This window comes from Hyperolius riggenbachi, chromosome 3 (assembly GCF_040937935.1).
Source record: "Hyperolius riggenbachi isolate aHypRig1 chromosome 3, aHypRig1.pri, whole genome shotgun sequence".
In the NCBI taxonomy this organism is placed as follows: domain Eukaryota; kingdom Metazoa; phylum Chordata; class Amphibia; order Anura; family Hyperoliidae; genus Hyperolius; species Hyperolius riggenbachi.
The window spans coordinates 26,410,131-26,427,962 of NC_090648.1; positions in this window are offsets into that span (position 1 = coordinate 26,410,131).

The window sequence follows — 17,832 nt, forward strand, 5'->3', positions numbered from 1 at the left end:
GAATTCAGAAAAAGGGTGGAGCCACAAACAGCCAATAAAATTTGTTTCATTCCAATGTAATTGTTTACTGGACAGATCTCACACAAGGGACTTACTCAAATATTATTTGTGTTTGTGTTTTACCAGCCTACCTTAACTTAAAGTTAACTACTTTTGGGTGTGAGAGAGGCATGGCTACCACTTCTCATGGTAGACCATGGCATCTCTATTCCCTCAAAGGAAAGTCCTGCAAAAGCAGGACAGATTTTGGTGATAGCCTATGCTTTAGGGGTTTTCTTTGTTTTTGAAATAGTTTTTGTTATGGGATATTTCTGACTTGAATTTGTTATGTACTGAATTTAGCAAAGTTGGGTTTCCTCTGGACCAGTCCTCCCGATGGCCACAAACATATGAGATGCTAGTATTGCTCATATGAAGGTTGTGACTGTCAACTCCAAAGGCCTCAACATCACCGAAAATAGGATACTGCTAAGTGGTATATAGAAGCAGAAGGCACAAATCGTTTTCATATAAGAGACACATTTTAAGGGTACTGCAACATAAAATTCGGGTTAGATGCTTCCCCCATATCGTACTGGTCACACTGTAGTCACTTCCTGTCTGAGTCAGAACTGAGTCAGCCACTTACATACCTGATATTTAACTCTTTCAGGAAAAGAAAGAAAACAAGGAACACAGCCTAGTTATTTGTGTGCTAGGCACTGTACATACACATGTCTATCTCATCATGTCACATGTCAGTTCGGGTATCCTTTAAAGTGAATGGTATATTATGAGAACCTCTACGAATCACGAATAGTACTCAGGAGGGGTCCTTAGCTTTATCTCCTGTAATTATCACACTAGCCCTGGAGCCTTTCCTATGCCATGTCAGAGGCAACAACGATATCTCAGGATTATAAAAAATGAGGTATCCGTGCGCTCAGTCAATAAATCAATTATATATAATAATTCAAGTGATAGTAGTAGACTAAAGTCCATCAAACTTAGTCCAATAATTTAATGACGTGTCCATGGATCGCAGCACCAATCATCAAGCATACGATGTACGTTCCAAATTTCTCCAAGGTACTGCGCTCACATATGCAAAATTTTCTTATAGGGATGTCACTCAAAAAAACAAAAAACAAAACAAAACAACAAAAAAAAACCATAGCGTGATACTGTATTATTAAATTGCCTCTTTCCTATAACACCCAGTGTTACAGATGATATCTGTGTATACATCCACCAGAATAACAGGGTCTCACAGGTCCTCACCATGTGATATAGCTGCCAAGGCACAGACAGCAATAAAACACCTTTGGTACACACTCTCCCTAGTGCATGCAGGTATCCCACAAGATCACACGTGGCCTCTCACTTTGTCCTTTGCCGTTTGATTATAATGCAGCAAGTGCACTTAGTTCATACAGGCAGGTGCCACCAGCATAATCACAGCATAAGGATCATCACAGGAGCAACAGTTTCATATCACCTAGTAATAGACTAACCAGCAAGCTCATGGTGACCCAGAACTCATTGGAGTGTGTAAGGGGCTACAATGGTCCTAAAAGCCCCCTTACTAAAATACTAAGAAAAACAGTTACATAGTTACATAGTTATTTTGGTTAAAAAAAGACATACGTCCATTGAGTTCAACCAGTACAAAGTACAACTCCAGCCTGCTCCCTCACATATCCCTGTCGATCCAGAGGAAGGCGAAAAAACCCTTACAAGGCATGGTCCAATTAGCCCCAAAAGGGAAAAATTCCTTTCCGACTCCAGATGGCAATCAGATAAAATCCCTGGATCAACATCATTAGGCATAACCTAGTAATTGTAGCCATGGATGTCTTTCAACGCAAGGAAAGCATCTAAGCCCCCTTTAAATGCAGGTATAGAGTTTGCCATAACGACTTCCTGTGGCAATGCATTCCACATCTTAATCACTCTTACTGTAAAGAACCATTTCCTAAATAAATGGCTAAAACGTTTTTCCTCCATGCGCAGATCATGTCCTCTAGTCCTTTGAGAAGGCCTAGGGACAAAAAGCTCATCCGCCAAGCTATTTTATTGCCCTCTGATGTATTTATACATGTTAATTAGATCTCCTCTAAGGCGTCTTTTCTCTAGACTAAATAAACCCAGTTTATCTAATCTTTCTTGGTAAGCGAGACCTTCCATCCCACGTATCAATTTTGTTGCTCGTCTCTGCACCTGATCTAAAACTGCAATATCTTTTTTGTAATGTGGTGCCCAGAACTGAATTCCATATTCCAGATGTGGCCTTACTAGACAGTTAAACAGGGGCAATATTATGCTAGCATCTCGAGTTTTTATTTCCTTTTTAATGCATCCCGAAATTTTGTTCGCTTTAGCTGCAGCGGCTTGGCATTGAGTACGATTATTTAACTTGTTGTCGATGAGTACTCCTAAGTTCTTCTCCAAGTTTGATGTCCCCAACTGTATCCCATTTATTTTGTGTGGTGCTAGACCATTGGTACCACCAAAATGCATGACTTTACATTTGTCAACATTGAATTTCATCTGCCATGTATGTGCCCATATAGCCATCCTATCCAGATTCTGTTGCAATATGACACTATCTTCCTGAGAGTTGATGATTCTGCACAATTTTGTATCATCTGCAAAAATAGCAACATTGCTCACTACTGCATCTACTAGGTCATTAATAAATAAATTGAAGAGCACTGGACCCAGTACAGACCCCTGTGGGACCCCACTGCTAACAGTCTCCCATTTTGAGTACGATCCATTGACCACAACTCTTTGTTTTCTGTCCATTAGCCAGTTCCCTATCCATGCACACAAACTCTTCCCCAGTCCTTGCATCCTCAACTTTTGCACCAGACTTCTGTGGGGAACAGTGTTGAAGGCCTTTGCAAAGTCCAAGTATATCACATCTACAGCATTCCCAATATTCATATTAGCATTCACTACCTCATAAAAGCTGAGCATGTTAGTCAAACAGGACCTGTCTTTAGTAAACCCATGTTGATGCTGAGAAATAAGATTATTTTCTACTATGAAGTCATGTATAGTATCTCTTAGTAACCCTTCAAATAGTTTGCATACAACTGATGTTAAGCTTACAGGTCTATAATTTCCTGGATCTGATTTTTCGCCCTTCTTAAATAATGGGAAAACGTGGGCTGTACGCCAATCCCCTGGGACTCTGCCAGTTGCAAGAGAGTCACAAAAGATAAGATAAAGGGGTTAAGTTATAACTGAACTTAATTCCCTTAGGACCCGAGGATGCATGCCATCCGGGCCAGGTGCCTTGTCTATTTTTAATTTATTTAGTCTTGCCTTCACTTCTTCCTGCGTTAAGTATTTAATATTACAGTTGGAAGATTGAGACTCTTCTGCCTCTGTAATTTGCAACAGTACTGTTTCCTTTGGGAAGACAGAAGCAAAGAAAGCATTTAATAACTCTGCCTTACCTTGGTCATCCACCATTGAGTTCCCACCCTCATCCTTTAGGAGTACTATACAGTCAACCTTTCTTTTTTAGAGTTGATGTACTTGTAAAACTTTTTTGGGTTAGATTTGATATCCCTAGCGATTTGATTTTCAGCTTCGATGTTTGCCAGCCTAATTTCTTTTTTACAATTTTTTATTGCACTCCTTATAATTGCTTAGTGCAGCCTCGGCCCCCTCCTGTTTTAGGACCTTATAGGCATTCCTTTTCCTCTTCATTTATCCCTAACCTTTCTATTCATCCATAGAGGCCTTTTTTTATTCCTAGACATTTTGTTTCCATATGGGATATACATACAACAATATTGATTGAGAATAAGTTTAAAAGCTTGCCATTTCCCTTCAGTGTCCTCTCCTTGTAGTACATTATCCCAGTTCACCAAACTTAGTGCCTGCCTAATTTGATTGAACTTTGCTTTTCTAAAATTCATAGGTTTAGTGGTCCCGCTGCCCCGTGGCCTATCAGTCACCAGATCAAACGTTATCATGTTGTGATCACTATTTCCAAAATGTTCTTGAACCTGCACATATTATACAGTGGTGTGAAACACTATTTGCCCCCTTCCTGATTTCTTATTCTTTTGCATGTTTGTCACACTTAAATGTTTCTGCTCATCAAAAACCGTTAACTATTAGTCAAAGATAACATAATTGAACACAAAATGCAGTTTTAAATGATGGTTTTTATTATTTAGTGAGAAAAAAAACTCAAATCCTACATGGAGCTGTGTGAAAAAGAAATTGCCCCCTGAACCTAATAACTGGTTGGGCCACCCTTAGCAGCAATAACTGCAATCAAGCGTTTGCGATAACTTGCAACGAGTCTTTTACAGCGCTCTGGAGGAATTTTGGCCCACTCGTCTTTGCAGAATTGTTGTAATTCAGCTTTATTTGAGGGTTTTCTAGCATGAACCGCTTTTTTAAGGTCATGCCACAACATCTCAATAGGATTCAGGTCAGGACTTTGACTAGGCCACTCCAAAGTCTTCATTTTGTTTTTCTTCAGCCATTCAGAGGTGGATTTGCTGGTGTGTTTTGGGTCATTGTCCTGCTTAAGCACCCAAGATCGCTTCAGCTTGAGTTGACAAACAGATGGCCGGACATTCTCCTTCAGGATTTTTTGGTAGACAGTAGAATTCATGGTTCCATCTATCACAGCAAGCCTTCCAGGTCCTGAAGCAGCAAAACAACCCCAGACCATCACACTACCACCACCATATTTTACTGTTGGTATGATGTTCTTTTGCTGAAATGCTGTGTTACTTCTACGCCAGATGTAACGGGACACGCACCTTCCAAAAAGTTCAACTTTTGTCTCGTCGGTCCATAAGATATTTTCCCAAAAGTCTTGGCAATAATTGAGATGTTTTTTAGCAAAATTGAGACGAGCCTTAATGTTCGTTTTGCTTAAAAGTGGTTTGCGCCTTGGATATCTGCCATGCAGGTGGTTTTTGCCCAGTCTCTTTCTTATGGTGGAGTCGTGAACACTGACCTTAATTGAGGCAAGTGAGGCCTGCAGTTCTTTAGATGTTTTCCTGGGGTCTTTTGTGGCCTCTCGGATGAGTTTTCTCTGCGCTCTTGGTGTAATATTGGTCGGCCAGCCACTCCTGGGAAGGTTCATCACTGTTCCATGTTTTTGCCATTTGTGGATAATGGCTCTCACTGTGGTTTGCTGGAGTCCCAAAGCTTTAGAAATGGCTTTATAACCTTTACCAGACTGATAGATCTCAATTACAGTACTTTTGTTCTCATTTGTTCCTAAATTTCTTTGGATCTTGGCATGATGTCTAGCTTTTGAGGTGCCTTTGGTCTACTTCTCTGTGTCAGATAGCTCCTATTTCAGTGATTTCTTGATTGAAACAGGTGTGGCAGTAATCAGGCCTGGGGGTGACTACAGAAATCGAACTCAGGTGTGATAAACCACAGTTAAGTTATTTTTTAACAAGGGGGGCAATCACTTTTTCACACAGGGCCATGTAGATTTGGAGGTTTTTTTCTCACTAAATAATAAAAACCATCATTTAAAACTGCATTTTGTGTTCAATTATGTCTCCTTTGACTAATAGTTAACGTTTTTTGATGAGCAGAAACATTTAAGTGTGACAAACATGCAAAAGAATAAGAAATCAGGAGGGGGGCAAATAGTTTTTCACACCACTGTACATTATCTGGTCTATTAGAAATGATCAGATCCAGTAACGCATTCCCCTTAGTTGGTTCCGTTACCATTTGAGTCAAGTAATTGTCCTGTAGTGCTGCCAGAAATCTGCTGCTTTTACCAGAATGGGTAGCCTCAATACCCCAGTCAATGTAAAGAAAGTTGAAGTCACCCATAATTATGACCTCATTTTTACTTGCAGCTTTTTTAATCTGCTGTAGTAATCGCAGTTCTGCAGCTTCATTAATATGAGGTGGTCTGTAGCATACCCCAATAAGCAATTGGCAACTTTTATTTCCACCATGAATATTTACCCAAACGGACTCCACATCTTCGCAATCTTCTTCCATCTCATCGTTGAGGACAGCTGTAAAAGAATTCTTAACAAAGAGACAACCCCCTCCACCTTTTTTCCCTGTTCTATCCCTCCTAAACACATTGTATCCTTTTAAATTAGCTATCCAGTCATGGCTTTCATCCATCCATGTCTCGGTTATTCCCACAATGTCATAGCCTTTGTCATTCAGAATGAACTCTAGTTCGTCTATTTTATTTGCAAGGCTCCGAGCATTGGTTACCATGCATTTTATATTTTTACCACCACATTTACCAATTTTGTTTACATGAAATGGGCTACTTGAAGTTTTACCAACCTCCTTAAGTTTGTTTTTCTTAACATCTTAGTAAGGGGGCTTTTAGGACCATTGTAGTCCCTTACACACTCCAATGAGTTCTGGGTCACCATGAGCTTGCTGGGTAGTCTGTACCTCTCGGTGTTACAAGCCCTACTGCATAGAGCCTAATTAATCTATGCCATGCACTGATGAGGATCAAACAATCCAAAACAGTCTGTATGCATATTGGATTATTATGGCTCTGTACAAATTAACAAGCTGACACATCATTGCATTCCAGCGGTTCTGGAGGTGTGTTTAGCTTCTAAGGGTAACAATGGTTAATTTGCATATATTCAGCAGTGATGCATTGTGGGGGACATCTCAAGCTCACTCCAACCTGAATTATCACAAATTCTTTCTGTATTAAGAAAGCAAACTTTTTTTTTTTTTTATCACCTAGTAACTGTCAGTAATTTTTCGTTAAAAATGTCCTTACCGCATATGTATTGTAAATAGAGGCTATTGTCTCCATTAGGTGATTGAGATTTACTGACTGCAAGTTTCAGCTTGTTATAGTGAACTAGCTGATTGCCCGGCGTTGCCCGGGTATGTATTTGGCTGGTGTTGGCTCCGCCTACTTTTTCTAACCCTAACACACAATTACTCACTGACCAAGTTTGTGAGCTTTGCGGTCTTTGGTATCAATAATCTGCATTGAAACACAAATCTGATTGAGTGTGTGTGGCTCCACCCCCTTTTCTGAATTTGAACCCCAGTCACCCAATAACCAACTGTACCAGGTTTGAGGGCTGTGCCATTAACAGTTCAAGAATGGTAGCAATTAAATATTCCCCTTGAAAAGCAACAGGTGAAGTTTGATTCACTTTTGTAGGCTCCACCCACTTTTCTGAATATTAATCCCAGTCACCCAGTGACCAACTGTGCAAAGTTTAAAAACCCTGCCATTAACAGAATGGCTGCAGTGTACATTTTCCCAGTGAAATTTGTGTTTGTCTCCACCCACTGATGACCCGGCATTGCCCGGGTATGTATTTGACTGGTGTTGGCTCCGCCCACTTTCTAACCCTAACACACAAACACTCAATGACCAATAATTTGTATATTCCCATAGAAATTAAACAAATCAAATAGGCTGTCTGTGGCTCCACCCCTCTCTCAGCATTTGAACCCCAGTCACCCAATGACCAACTGTAGCAGGTTTGAGGTATCTGCTATTAACAGTGTAAAAATGACAGCAATTTAAATATTCCACTTGAAAATCAACAGGTGAATTTTGATTGGCTATTATAGGCTCCACCCACTTCCCTGAATATCTCAGTTACTCAATGACCATCTGGGCAAAGATTGGGAAACCTGAAATAAACAGTGTAAGAAGGGGTGCAGTTTACACTTTCCCAGTGAAATGTGGTTTTGGCTCCACCCACTTTTTGTAACCTGGACACAAAGTCACTGCTCAATGCCCAAGTTTGTGAGTTTTGGGGTCCTTGGCATCAATCATTTGTATTTTCCCATGAAATGAAACAAATCTGATTCACTGTTTGTGGCTCTGTCCCCTTTTCTGAATTTGAACCTCAGTGACCCAATGACCAACTGTACCAGGTTTGAGGCTTGTGCCATTAACAGTGCAAGAATGGCAGCAATTTTAATATTCTCCTTGAAAAGCGACATGTGATTTTTGATTGGCATTTTTAGGCTCACCCACTTTTCTGATTATTAATCCCAGTCACCCAGTAACCAGCTATGCTAAGTTTGAGAACCCTGCCATTAACAGTGAAGAAGGGCTGCAGTTTACAATTTCCCAGAAAAATCTGTTTTTAACTCCACCCACTTTTTGTAACCTTGACACACAGTCACTACTCAATGACCAAGTTTGTGAGCTTTTGGGTTCCTGGCATCAAAATTGTGCTAATGGAAGCAGTTTATCCAGCAAAGAAATCTGGCTGTTTTTGGCTCCACCCCTTTACTGAATTTGAACCCCAAACACTTAACGACTGACTGTAGCAGGTTTGAGGCCTCTGCTATTAACAGTGTGAGAATGGCTGCAGTTTCAATATTCCCCTTGAAAATCAATAGGTGAATTTTGATTGGCTCTTGTAGGCTCCACCTACTTTTCCGAATATTAATCCTAGTCACCCAGTGACCAACTGTGTGAAGTTTGAGAACCCTGCCATTAACAGTGTAAGAAAAGCTGCAGTTTACATTTCCCCATGTAAAAAGTTAGTTGTTTTTGGCTCTGCCCACTATTTCTAATTTTGACATACAGTCACTTAATGACCAAGTTTATGAGCTTTGGGGTCTTTGGCATCAATAAGTTGCATTTTACCATTTAAATTAAACAAATCTGATTGGCTGTTTTTAGCCCGCTCCCTTCAGAATTTAAACCCCAGTCTCCACCCACTTTCCTGAATATTAGTCAGTCACCCAGTGGCCAACTGTGTCATGTTTGAGAACCCTGGCAATAACAGAAAGGCTGAAATCAATCTAACAAATCTGATTGGCTGTTTGTGGCTCCACCCCTTTAGTGAATTTGGATCCCAGTCACCCAATGACTGACTGTATCAGGTTTGAGGCCTCTGCCACTAACAGTGTAAGAATGGTAGCAATGTGAATATTACCCTTGAAAATTAATAGGTACATTTTGATTGGCTGTTGTAGGCTCCACCCACATTTCTGAATATTCATCCCAGTCACCCAGTGGCCAATTGTGTAAAGTTTGGGAACCCTGCAATGTAAAAAATGAAGTTGTTGGCACCGGCCACTTTTTCTAACCTTGACATACAGTCACTCAATTATCAAGTTTATCAGCTTTGGGATTCTTGGTATCAATACTTTGTATATTCCCATTGAAAAATAAACAAATCTGGCTGTTTGTGGCTCCGCCCCCTTCCTGAATTTGTACCCTAGTCACCCAGTGACCAACTGTACCAGGTTTGAGGCATCTGCTTTTACCAGTATAAGAGAATGGTAGCAGATGAAATATTCCCTTTGAAAATCAAAAGGGGAATTTTTATTGGCTGTTGTAGGCTCCACCCACCGTCCAAAATCTTAATCTGTGACCCAATGACCAACTGTGCAAAGTTTGAGAACCCTGCCATTAACGGTGTAAGAATGGCTGCCGTTTATATTTTCCCAGTAAAAGTTGTTTTGGCTCCGCCCACTTTTTGTAACCTTGACACACAGTCACTCAATGACCAAGTTTGTGAGCTGTCAGGTTCTAGGCATCAAAAATGTGTAAATGGAAGCAGTTTATCCACCAAGGAAATCTGATTGGCTGTATGTGGCCCCGCCCCTTTAGTGAACTTTAGTCACCCAATGACCGACTGTAGCAAGTTTGAAGCCTCTGCGATTAAAAGTGTAAGAATAGCAGCAGTTTAAATATTCCCCTTGAAAATCAATAGGTGAATTTTGATTGGCTGTTGTAGGCTCCACCCACTTTCTTGAATCTTAATCTCATTCACCCAGTGACCAACTGTGGCAAGTTTGAGAACCCTGCGATTAACAGTCTAAGAATGGCTGCAGTTTACATTTTCCCATTTAAAATGAACGGCTGAAATTTGATTGGCTGTTTTATGCTCCGCCCACTTTTCCTGGATTTGTAACCTCGGTCACCAAGTGACCAACTGTGCAAAGTGTGGGGACTGTGGCTCGATTACTGTGAGAATGGCAGTCTTTTACATTTTTACCATTGACTTGAATGGGTGGAATCTGATTTGCTGTTTGTAGCTCCGCCCAGGTGTGCAGGGGGGCCGCGAGACCCCCAGAACATATCATCCCAGGTAGTAAGGGATCTGTATACCAAGTTTCGTTCAAATCGGTCAAGCCGTTTTCACGTGATCGCGGCACATACACACACACATACACACACACATACACACACACATACATACATCCGATTTTATATATATAGATTAGTGTAGCAGCAGCCTTTGTCTCTCATCCTCCTCTCAGGATTGCACGTTAGTAATACCACACGCAAGGTAGAGGCATACGCTGTCGCTGACAACCTACTTTCTTCCTAACACAGCCCATAACGGCCTTACCCAACCTAATTGCTGAATATTAATGGTTTGGACATTTGTCCTTTTTTTAAAATAAACTTCGACAAATGTGAGGCCATTAGCGTAGGTTTGTCTACAGACCTAGTCGACAATATTAAGCATAATTTCCCATTCAAATGGAATGATAAAGCCAAAAAAAAAAAAATTACCCAACTTGTTCACCTATGTTACAAACCCTGGCAACTGACTTGAAATGCTGGGACCTACCACAATTGTCATGAGTAGGAAGAATTTCCGTTATTAAAATGAACACTATGCCCAGGCTGCTGTATCTATTTCAGACGCTTCCGGTCATGATTCCCCTCTCCTTCTTGCAACAAATGCAAACTGGATTTAATACATACATTTGGAGGCAAAAGCTCCCTTGACTAAAAAGAGATATTTTGTACTGCTCTAAGCAAGACGGAGGACTTGCACTGCCCAATGTTCGGAGATACTATTATGCGGCAGTCCTAACTAATGCAATTGGTTGGTACAGACATCAAGACTGTAAGCAATGGGTAAAAATTGAAACAGCACTTACAGACTACCCTTTATCTAGTTTGCTGTGGACCCTACATAGGCCAAAACCATTATGGAGATTACCGCCCCTATGTCAAGTTACTCTCTCTGTCTTCCATAAGACTAATGGCCTGCTACATATGGTGCCTGTCCCGTCCGACTTGCTCCCTATGTCAGATAATCCGAGCATAGCTAGTGATGGTGGAGACACATTTCTAAGAAATACAGGACGCAGAATGATAAATTTGAGCTTTAGAGATATGTGCACTAAAGGACAGTGGGCTACCTTAGCAGAACTCAGAGAGAGACAAAACTGTACGAATATCCCCTGGTGGGAATGTTTTCAAGACAGGCATTTCTTGATGAATCAGGGTGAACATACTTAGAAAATAAAAAGTCCTCATATGGAATTATTAATACAACACACAGAATGGGTGTGACTACACCTCACTTTCCAGTGTGTGGAATAATTACAGGGTTTGCAGCTTAGTTCACTAAACTATATAACCATGCATAGAAAAGAAGGTAAGGCTCAGTTCATGTTAAGGCTCGAAGTGGCAGACCAAGAAAAATCTCAGATAGGCAGAAGTGACGATTGGTGAGAACAGTCAGAGTTAACCCACAGACCAACACCAAAGACCTACAACATCATCTTGCTGCAGATGGAGTCACTGTGCATCGTTCAATCATTGGGCGCACTTTATACAAGGAGATGCTGTATGAGAGAGTGATGCAGAGGAAGCCTTTTCTCCGCCCACAGCACAAACAGAGCCGATTGAGCTATGCTAAAGCACATTTGGACAAGCCAGCTTCATTTTGGAATAAGGTGCTGTGGACTGATGAAACTAAAATTTAGTTATTTGGGCATAACAAGGGGCATTATGCTTGAAGAAAAAACAACACAGCATTCCAAGAAAAACACCTGCTACCCACAAGTAAAATAAGGTGGTGGTTCCATCATGCTGTGGGGCTGTGTGGCCAGTGCAGGGACTGGGAATCTTGTCAAAGTTGAGGGACACATGGATTCCACTCAGTATTAGCAGATTCTGGAGACCAATGTCCAGGAACCAGTGACAAAGCTGAAGTTGCGCCGGGGCTGGATCTTTCAACAAGACAATGACCTTAAACACTGCTCAAAATCCATTAAGGCATTCATGCAGAGGAACAAGTTCTGGAATGGCCATCTTAGTCCCCAGACCTGAATATAATTGGAAATCTGGGGTGTGAGTTAAAGAGAGCTTTCCATGCTCGGAAGCCATCAAACCTGAATGAACTAGAAATGTTTTGTAAAGAGGAATGGTCCAAAATACCTTCAACCAGAATCCAGAGTATCATTGGAACCTACATGAAGCGTTCAGAGGCTGTAATTCCTGCAAAAGGAGGATCTACTAAATATTGATTTCATTTATTTTTTGTGGTGCCCAAATTTATACATCTGTGTAATCATAGCGCTAGCTATGCTACTCTGATAAGGCGTGTTAACTTTGATAAGGTGTGATATATTTTCATAAGGTGTGATATCTTTTCATAAGGTGGGATATTTGAGTTATCACGGGTTAGTGAATCAAGCCCTACAGTATGCGTGACTTTCCTGAGTTTAGTAATTACTTACATTTTCATAATTAATATTAAAAACTAAATTATGTTAATTTTCGTAATTTTAATAACTTTCTATAAAAAAAACACACAAAACATGAATTTGCACTAAAACAGAATTCCGAATTACTGTTTGTTTGACAATTACGAAATTTCAAATATGCGACGTAATGACAAAATTTGCATCCGTAATTACGGAAACACAAAATTATGCAAATTTCAGCTCAACACTCATTGCCGGTACTTCAATAGGTGCCGATGGCAGAGCCTAAAAAATTGTGATATTTTTTTAAAGGGCGATTGGTGGTGGGGGTTGGTGGTAGAGGATAGGAATGGGGGTGGTGGTTAAGGTTAACTATGGGGGGAGGGTGGTTAAGGTAAGATGTGGGTGGTGGGTGGTTAAGGTTAGGTGTGAGGGGGTGATTAAGGTTAGGTGCGGGGGCCGGGTAGTTAAGATTAGGCATGGGAGGATGGTTTAAGATTAGGAATGGGGTAGGCTATTGTTGATGACCTTGAACTTCTGTTGCCGGTTGCAATTCATTTCCCAAGCATCCAAATGATCAACCCTGTCTTGGCCAAGAATGGTAGATGTGCTGCTCCCACCACATGGCAGAGTTACTGTTCCCACAACAGGAGGAGGTTATGTCTGACATGATATATACATGTGGATTGTGGTAGGAGGAACTCTTCACACAACTGTTTATACAGTACTCTGGTTAGTGATCTTAGCTTTCTCTTGAGCTGGGCTAGGTAGAAACTGAGACACAAAGGGTGTCCAGCAAGTAATCATCCCATTTTTTTTATAGTGAATGTGTTGATTCCTCCGGTGACATGAGAACATGTGCACAGAAATTTGAAATATGTCTCTCCTGGGCTCATACGTCTCTTTAGTAGTCCTCAGAAAACTTTCTTCATGTTCCTTCTACTCTTCAGGCATCAGCAGGCCCTGTTCTTCCCTCGCCAGCATAATGCCAGAGCTGTGGCAGCAGAAACTGGGGTGCAACAGGTTCTGTCCAGCACCCCCAAAATATTCTCCATCATCATTATCATGAGCCAGATTCAATAAACTATGTAAAAAGGCCATGCGTAGGGAGCACGCTGCAAACTTACCTTAACTACCACCGGTAGAGCATTGCCCATTAACCTGTTGTGACAAGTTTGTTACATAGTTACATAGTTACATAGTTATTTTGGTTGAAAAAAGACATACGTCCATCGAGTTCAACCAGTAACATGCACATTGCTATGGTAGCATGCAGTGACCTTAACTACTTTAAGAAAAAGGACTTGGGTTCAAAAAACGAGGAACTAGAATACTGTAGTATCAAAACTTCATAGAAAAACTTTATTAACACGTATTACAAAAACATTAAAAAAGGTTTCTTTAATTCCACATAACTGGTTTCCATATAATAAATGGGACATCAAAAATACATCCAGAGAGCTGAATCTGATGGAACTGATAGGAATTGTATTCTGGCTTGACTTGGTTGTACCCTTAAATGAGCATTGTGTCTTTAAAGGCAACGACACATGTTCGTTTTGGGCTTTTTATATGATACTTATGCCCTTCATCAGGCCATAACACAAAGTTCTGTATGGCTCTGTCAAAAGGTATAAAGACCAGAATACCTGGGGAACAGGTATCAGGGCATAGGTAATACTGTTCTGGAGAACAAGTACCTTCCAGTAACCTGGGACTCTCCCACAGGGAGGGGCCAGGCTAGGGGTAGGAAGGACCAGAGCGTGAGTGACACCAAAGGCAGGATGTCACTGACTGATCTGTGAACTATCTCTTAACTGAGAAGATAGTTCTCGAGGTTGGGCAAGCCAGGTCGGCAACACACGGACAGACAAAGTACAAAAACAGAAGACTGATTCGGTAATCCTAAGGCATGCAGGGTTTGGCAACAGAGTATCAGATATGCGAGGTACCGAATAAGAGATCAGAAGAGTGGTCAGGAAAGCAGAAAGTCATAACAGATAATAAACAATGCCTAGTCTTGGGTGTGAGCTCCGTGATCATCAACACCCTGGAACTAGTCTGATATATAACAGAATGGTAACACAGGTCCCTAGTCTTGGGTGTGAGGTCCTTCATCATCAACACCCTGGAACTAGTCTGAAGTATAACAGAATGGTAATACAGATCCTTAGTCTTGGGTGTGAGGTCCTTGATCATCAACACCCTGGCACTAGTCTGAAGTATAACAGAATGGTAATACAGATCCCTAGTCTTGGGTGTGAGGTCCTTGATCATCAACACCCTGGCACTAGTCTGAAGTATTTGTATCCACTTGAAGGGAAGGAAAAAAAAAGAAGAAAATAGTCCCCGCACTCCAACGATCATTAGAAGACACACATGTATAGTGCAAGCTGTTTTCTCACTGTGCCTCCACTGGAACAAACATCAACTTAGTCACTTTTTAGAGAGAAAGAGCGTGGGCACCAGTGCGCTTCAATCAGCATTTATTGCACATTCATGGATAAAACAATGTAGCAGCATGTAAAATGGAAACACCATCAGATTACATCACCCGTCCAGATGTCACCCAACACACAGAGCCCGTCCTCCCGACAATTGTTTCGCACCTGCCGGTGCTTGCTCACGGGATCTAGCTCGGTGGCGTTATGATTCCAAATCCAAATCATAACGCCACCGAGCTAGATCCCGTGAGCAAGCACCGGCAGGTGCTAAACAATTGTCGGGAGGACGGGCTCTGTGTGTTGGGTGACATCTGGACGGGTGATGTAATCTGATGGTGTTTCCATTTTACATGCTGCTACATTGTTTTATCCATGAATGTGCAATAAATGCTGATTGAAGCGCACTGGTGCCCACGCTCTTTCTCTCTAAAAAGTGACTAACTAGTCTGAAGTATAACAGAATGGTAATACAGATCCCTAGTCTTGGGTGTGAGGTCCTTGATCATCAACACCCTGGCACTAGTCTGAAGCAGTGGTGCTCAGCAGAGCTCGAATATTCGAGTAGCTCGAATATTCAAGCTCTTTTTCAGCTATTCGAGCTCGGTATTCGAGCTCCGAATAGCTGTAGCTATTCGAATGGGCTATTCGAGTACACTCGAATAGCCCATTCACTATTCGAGCTATTCGAGCAAACGGCGCTATTCGAGCTCGGTACCGAGCTCGAATAGCGTCATAGCCCAGATTGATGTCCTTAGAGCCAATCAGAGGGCTCCCAGGCCCTCTGACGGCAGCCAATCACAGAGGGGGACCCTGGCCAGCCCCTACCCTATAAATAGCGGCCGCCATGTTAGGTTTCTCCGTGCTTGCCTGAGACTTGTACAGAGAGAAAGTTGCTCCTTTGTGCTTTGGCTTAGCAAGAGCTCTATTGTGGTCATTTACCTAGCGTTTTTGCTCACATACACCTCCTATACACACCTATATTGTTGTTAGTTAGTTAGACATTGTATTTTAGTTAGTAGCTTTTGTGTTACATACTATACAGAGACAGCTGCTGCAAGCTTACAGCTTTAGGCCTCAGGGCCTGCCTGTGTGGGCAGCTGTTCTCTCCTGTCCTCTCTGTTTATTTCTCTCATCTATACCAGTATTTCTGCTGTCCTTTACTACTGATTGTATTAGTATTGTAGTTATATACTGCTGTAACTGTACTAGGACACTCACTGTCACTGTTCATAGGCTACTAGCTGCTCCTGCGTGTGTGCACTCACTGTCTGTGTACACACTACACACACTCTATTTCCTTCTGATAACTGATTGCTTATTGTAATTAGTTAGTTGTACTTACTGTTACTACTTACTGTACTAGGAGTCTAGGACACTCAGTCACTGTTCATAGGCTACTAGCTCCTGCGTGTGTGCACTCACTGTCTGTGTACACACACTACACACACTCTATTTCCTTCTGATAACTAATTGCTTATTGTAATTAGTTAGTTGTACTTACTGTTACTACTTACTCTTACTGTACTAGGAGTCTAGGACACTCAGTCACTGTTCATAGGCTACTAGCTCCTGCGTGTGTGCACTCACTGTCTGTGTACACACACTACACACACTCTATTTCCTTCTGATTACTGATTGCTTATTGTAATTAGTTAGTTGTACTTACTGTTACTACTTACTCTTACTGTACTAGGAGTCTAGGACACTCAGTCACTGTTCATAGGCTACTAGCTCCTGCGTGTGTGCACTCACTGTCTGTGTACACACACTACACACACTCTATTTCCTTCTGATAACTGATTGATTATTGTAATTAGTTAGTTGTACTTACTGTTACTACTTACTCTTACTGTACTAGGAGTCTAGGACACTCAGTCACTGTTCATAGGCTACTAGCTCCTGCACGTGTGCACTCACTGTCTGTGTACACACACTACACACACTCTATTTCCTTCTGATAACTGATTGATTATTGTAATTAGTTAGTTGTACTTACTGTTACTACTTACTCTTACTGTACTAGGAGTCTAGGACACTCAGTCACTGTTCATAGGCTACTAGCTCCTGCGTGTGTGCACTCACTGTCTGTGTACACACACTACACACACTCTATTTCCTTCTGATAACTGATTGATTATTGTAATTAGTTAGTTGTACTTACTGTTACTACTTACTCTTACTGTACTAGGAGTCTAGGACACTCAGTCACTGTTCATAGGCTACTAGCTCCTGCATGTGTGCACTCACTGTCTGTGTACACACACTACACACACTCTATTTCCTTCTGATAACTAATTGATTATTGTAATTAGTTAGTTGTACTTACTGTTACTACTTACTCTTACTGTACTAGGAGTCTAGGACACTCAGTCACTGTTCATAGGCTACTAGCTCCTGCGTGTGTGCACTCACTGTCTGTGTACACAAACTACACACACTCTATTTCCTTCTGATAACTGATTGATTATTGTAATTAGATAGTTGTACTTACTGTTACTACTTACTCTTACTGTACTAGGAGTCTAGGACACTCAGTCACTGTTCATAGGCTACTAGCTCCTGTGTGTGTGCACTCACTGTCTGTGTACACACACTACACACACTCTATTTCCTTCTGATAACTGATTGATTATTGTAATTAGTTAGTTGTACTTACTGTTACTACTTACTCTTACTGTACTAGGAGTCTAGGACACTCAGTCACTGTTCATAGGCTACTAGCTCCTGCGTGTGTGCACTCACTGTCTGTGTACACACACTACACACACTCTATTTCCTTCTGATAACTGATTGATTATTGTAATTAGTTAGTTGTACTTACTGTTACTACTTACTCTTACTGTACTAGGAGTCTAGGACACTCAGTCACTGTTCATAGGCTACTAGCTCCTGCGTGTGTGCACTCACTGTCTGTGTACACACACTACACACACTCTATTTCCTTCTGATAACTGATTGATTATTGTAATTA